Here is a 5,225-nt window from a genome sequence, read left to right as displayed (position 1 = left end):
TTCGAAAACTTGCCACCCTTTCAACCAGGGGGGGGGGGCTTACTAGAAATACTCCGCCTGGTGCGGTAGGAATTTTTACCCCCGCCAAGCGAAACAAAAATTCAGTTTGTTGGGGGGGGGGACGGGGCTTGCCGCACCAAGGGGAGTGGCGCGGCAGGAATGCGCTGTCTCGCCAATTGCACAAAATTTTCAGTAGGTTTTGGTGGATGGGCTGTCGCGCCACTCCGCCTGGCGCGGCAGGGGTGCACTCCCGCGCCAAATTCATTAAAGTTTCAGTAGGTTTTCTGGACTTGTAGACTTCCACCGACTCAGCTGCCCCAACAATCCGGCTGATGAAACTTAAATAGCTTTTTCTGTTCTGATTTTTTTTAAACTAGTTTGAACCACGAAACACAAGTATGTCATGGAGCAAACATATAACATTGTACGGACAAAAATAAACCTAACATCCAACTTAGTCTTTTACACACGTGACAGAAATAAACCTAACATCCAACTTAGTATTTTACACACGTGACAGTTCCAATAGTCTTGCACACACATATAACATAAATTAAATTGCACACATAGTGCATCACACTTGAGACATGCAACGTTCAGTGTCGTGACCGCCGCTCAACCGGAGGGCTAAAAGGATCTCTTGGGCGACGCTCCCTTCTTGGATGCGTGGGCAGCAAATTGGCGCTGCCAACGTCGGTGTGGTCCCGGGAACGATGCCGCCAGCGTGGCATCCGGGTACGAGGTGCAGGTTTCTATAGAATAATTAGGCACAAAGCATAAAATTTGTATGATACTTCGGGAGTGAACATTAACAATCTAGAATTAAATTTGGTGAAACTTGTGAATGTACCTGGCTGGACTCTCCCTGCGTCTGAGTCATAGGTGGAGCATCGATCATGCCGGAAATCTCCAGTTCCTCACCATATGTAGGGTCGTCATCCTTAAACTGCTCACCTTCAGAGTCCTCGCTTGCCTGAGGGGATGCGGGTTCCTTGCCTCGTGATCTCCTGCTAGGACCTGCAGCAGTGGACGGTGTTGCAGCCCTGGGGGAGTCGCCAATGGAGTCCGACGTGATCCCGAAGAAGTACCCTGGCCATTGCCCCCGTGGTGCACATCTGAGGACGACATGCAGTTCATCCTCATGGCCATTCGTCTGCAGCTTTTCCGAACCCTCTGCAACATGTAAGCAGCATATATTCACGACTATGATATTGATAGGGTTACAAAGGTGGTACGAGCATAAGTGGAAATTAGGATGGGCTTCTACCTCTGCAAACTGACGAAGCAGACCATCACCGGATCCGACGGCGTGCTCCATAACCACGCCGGCCTCGTTTGAGAGCCTTGCAAACTGCTGTCCCTGTACGCATAGTTTTCATACCATGAGTGATCAATGTTACAATACTATGATTACAAATTGAAATTTTACCATGTTGTCGTGGAGAGGTGCACGCTCAGGCTGGGTCCCATAGCGTGTCACCGTGTCGTACGCGTCAGCTATGTCGACGTCTGAGTCAGACGGTGCATCCTCAATAGGCACATTACTTCGAGATGGTTTCACTTTAGTTCTCGTCGAAGTACAGTACCATCATATGTACTCATTGTTTGGTCCTGGTCGCCAGTACGATCCACCTTTAGGATCGTATCCTTGCTTATTCTCTCACATGACGAGGTACTGACCATGCTTCACCCTCCAATCATTCTCCTTATACCTCTTTCTGCGGTCGATCCTACATCAGAAATTAGTAAAGTATTAGTATAACATGTTAAGTACGTGTATCGAATAACCTCCAATAGTTATTTATTCCTGCATACCTATGCAGCTGCTACGAAATCGATAATTCCAAAGGAGGGCACGGTTGCATCCTCCCAAACTGCCGCATCACCCTATGCGATATTTTAAACTCTATGACGTAGTACAATATCATTGGCTTGGTGCACCTCCACAGCTCTCAGTCTCTGTAGCACGTCGGTGAAAATACGATCTGCCTTAGCTGCTCACGGTCGTACGGTTTCCATTCAATCTTCAAAAAATTTTACGCAATACTTATTTCATCTATCATTATACGGAAGTGAGCTTAACAAACTCTGGTGAGCAAATTACTTGGTGCTGCGTGACAACATCAAATTCGTTTGTGTAGGCCCTGTAGCGCCTATCAGGATTGCCACGAACGGGCCGCACATGCTTCCACACATGATAGAATATGGGATGAGCATCGTCTCGATGCCATGGCTGAAATTGCAAGTAAGTACAATTGATCACATGATACAACAGTTTTCCAAACATTAAAGTAGAAAAGGGAATTAGCCGTTCTGACTTACATCGATACGGAGACGGGAAGGTCGACCTACGGGCATTCGCTCCCAAATCCAAATCTGCAGCATATATGTGCACCCTCCAACATTGGAATCCCTTGCAGTGCGCCTGCAAGCCTCACATAGCTGTCTGTACAGCCAGGCGAGAACCGCTGAGCCCCAACTGTAAAGGGTTATGTTGTCCCAATGCTGACCCAAAATGGGGAGAATCATCCAAGACATCGTGTTCCCAGCTGCATCAGGAAGGAGGAATGTGCTCAAAAAGTGCCATAGCTAAACTCGAGCATATCGCTGCACAACCTCATCATTTGATCCCTGAGGACAAACGTTGAAGTGCTTCCTGAGCATATCGCCGGATTTTGGTTGGATTTGGGGGTGGGGCGGCGGGGGGCGGCGCAAGAAGCTTGGGCTCGGGTGGTTCTAGAGGAAGAAGAAAGGAGGGGGGAGGAGGAAGGGAGCCAGCGCGTGAGTGTAGAGTAGGCTCTGCAGCGCCAGGCGGGCTGGCGCGGCGAGCGCCCACCTTGCACGGCGAGTCACCGCGCCAGCGTGGCAGGGACCCGCCACGCCAGTGCATGTGGCGTGGCAGAGGGCGCCTGCCGCGCCAGGCGGTCTGGCGCGGTCAAAAGGGTTATCTACCGCAAATAAAGTCCCGCTGAGGTTATTTATAAAAATAAAAAAAAGTTAAAAATAAAAAAAGTGCACTAAATTTATCATAGGCATGTACCAGAACTAATATACACGACAAATAAATTTCAGATCCACTAGATATTTCTAAATCTCAGATCCACTAAGATTTCTTAAATTTACTGTGATCTAAAATAAAACTATTGTACCACCTAAGCTAAATCTACTATACCACCTAAGCTAAATATACCACTGAAGCTAAATCTATTTTACTGTCTAAGCTAAATCTATTATATTAACTAAGCTACATCTTGCTATATCTAAATTCAGCTAAATGTTTCTAAGTCTCAGATTCACTAGCTATTTCTAAATCTCACATCCATTAATATTTCTAAATCTAGATCTAATCACTACACTATACTATCTAAACTACGAGATTAAAAAAATTTAACTGAGAACGACGGAAAAATTTTCTTCCCCATTCTTTCCTCCTCCTCCTCTCTTTCTTCCCTCCTCCTCTCCTTTCTTCCCTCCTCCTCCTCTACTCTCCTTTTTTTTCTTCCCTTCTTTCCTTTCCTCTTTCTTTCTCTGGCACAAATGCGAGCGGTCTGATGAGGGGACGAGTGAGTGCGGCGGGGGTCTGGTGCGGGGGAAGGGGGAAGGGCGTGGTCACATTTTACAGTGGACGAGCCCACCGTTTGAACTGGCGGTAAGGACCTTACTGCCGTTTTAACGATAGCAAAGCCCCTACCGCCAGTTCAAATGACGGAGCTTTCTTGGGTATCACGCGGAGTTAATCCGGTGGGTGACCCGTGAGCGGTATCGCCTTGCCGCCTCCTACCGCCGATTGAAACGGCGGTAGGTAGGACCCATACCACCGTTTCAGCCGACGATATAAGGCCATTTTTGCAAATTTTTAATTTGACTATATATTTATGCAAAATTAAAAAAATAAAAAAATAAAAAAATTTCAAAAATTATACGATGATTACATCATACATCTAAATCTCCACGTACAAAATAACTTTACATGGTATTTTAATTGGTAAGTGTATACTAACCTTTTTATTTTCCTATGCCATCCAATCCGAGTAAGGCTCCAGAGAACTATAATGGTAAAGGCAAATCGATCTCAGAGTAGTACTAAATACTAATAGCCAGTGTTTTCGTTAATTAGGACGGGTTTCAGCATGCAGAAACAGAAGGTAGAAACAACGCACCACAATTTCAGGAGTGGCCACGGTTGTCCGTCCGTCCGGAGGCTTCTTCCTCCTCCTCATCGCCCCAGCTGCGTGAGCTCCTTTCCCTGGGCTCTAGCCTTATAAATGCAAGAAATGTACGGCTCGTCAACCTTGCTGGGAAAAGAAATCAACTAAGCAGTGAGCAAATCGATCAAGTATATTTTTTTCCTAAAGGAAGGGCTAGAGACGAACGGCTCACCGTCCTCTCGCCGGCCGGCGAGCGACGGACGGCGGAATGAAAGGGCACAAATAATGGAAGCTAACCCTCCCTCTGCTTCCCCGGTGCACACTTCTTTAGAGAAAGATGGTGAACGAGAGTGGTGGGAGGTGAAGCGCTGATAGATGATGAAGATGAGCTAGCAAGTTGCAAGGGATATATACTACAGAGAGAGAACGGTGCCGGGAGGGGAGGTAGAACGAGAAGGAGCCGAGGAGACGCTCAAGCTAGCCTCAATGCCAGAAGGTCAGGGAGGAAAGCGAGAGGAGCGAGGCGGAAGGGTCGATGAACAGGCGACGCGCTATATGACGGCGCCGAGTGTTTTGTTGAAAGGTGCACGCAAGAGTAGAGCAACCCTCTTGGTAGCTGAGTTGCTACCATTCTCTACTTTGGATTCCATCCGGGCCACGGTGAGCCCCAGTGATTCGAATGGCGACAGGGGCGCGGGGAACGCAGGCCGAGGCCATGGCCAGGTCTGCATTAAAGCTGGGAGCTAGGAGAACACCGAATAGCACGCAAGGCAACAACAGCTATGCTGCAAACGAGCAGTGAGCAGCAAATGCAGCTGTGTAGGAGCAAGCTGGATCACGGGCTCACGGCATCTTGCCTCGATCGGATTCCATCGTCGACAAGACCTGCACTGTGCGCAGGGAGAGACGGAGCCATCAGCCCATCAGGGCATCACCATGCGTTACTGGTGCAGTGGGCGGCACGGTGGGACCATGCTAGCCTGGCCTACAAGTCAGCCAGTCAGCCACTGCTCAGTTAAGGCTGTGCGAGCTGTGCGTAGGGTTTTAGTAACAGTAAGCGAGCTGCTAGGCCGTGAG

At 48.3% G+C, this 5,225-nt stretch overlaps 1 long non-coding RNA gene across 3 annotated transcripts; it reads right to left on the bottom strand.

The window, feature by feature from the left end:
- Nucleotides 1-333: 333 nt before the first annotated feature.
- Nucleotides 334-4,745, bottom strand: LOC101759540. Of its 3 annotated transcripts, none has more exons than XR_002678439.1 (10): nucleotides 4,381-4,745; nucleotides 4,161-4,295; nucleotides 4,002-4,047; nucleotides 2,323-2,549; nucleotides 2,105-2,233; nucleotides 1,816-1,959; nucleotides 1,430-1,730; nucleotides 1,268-1,360; nucleotides 851-1,173; nucleotides 334-752 (listed from the first exon to the last, which is right to left on the bottom strand). It is a non-coding gene; the product is annotated as an uncharacterized LOC101759540 (long non-coding RNA). The 3 variants fall into 3 exon arrangements; XR_001164495.2 differs by having other exon boundaries at nucleotides 1,816-2,024; nucleotides 4,161-4,258; XR_001164494.2 differs by having other exon boundaries at nucleotides 1,816-2,024; nucleotides 4,381-4,744.
- Between the last annotated feature and the right edge of the window lie 480 nt (nucleotides 4,746-5,225).

Source organism: Setaria italica, chromosome VII, assembly GCF_000263155.2.
Source record: "Setaria italica strain Yugu1 chromosome VII, Setaria_italica_v2.0, whole genome shotgun sequence".
Classification (NCBI taxonomy): Eukaryota; Viridiplantae; Streptophyta; class Magnoliopsida; order Poales; family Poaceae; genus Setaria; species Setaria italica.
Note: the sequence above shows the minus strand (reverse complement) of the source record. Positions and strands in the feature narration are given on the sequence as shown.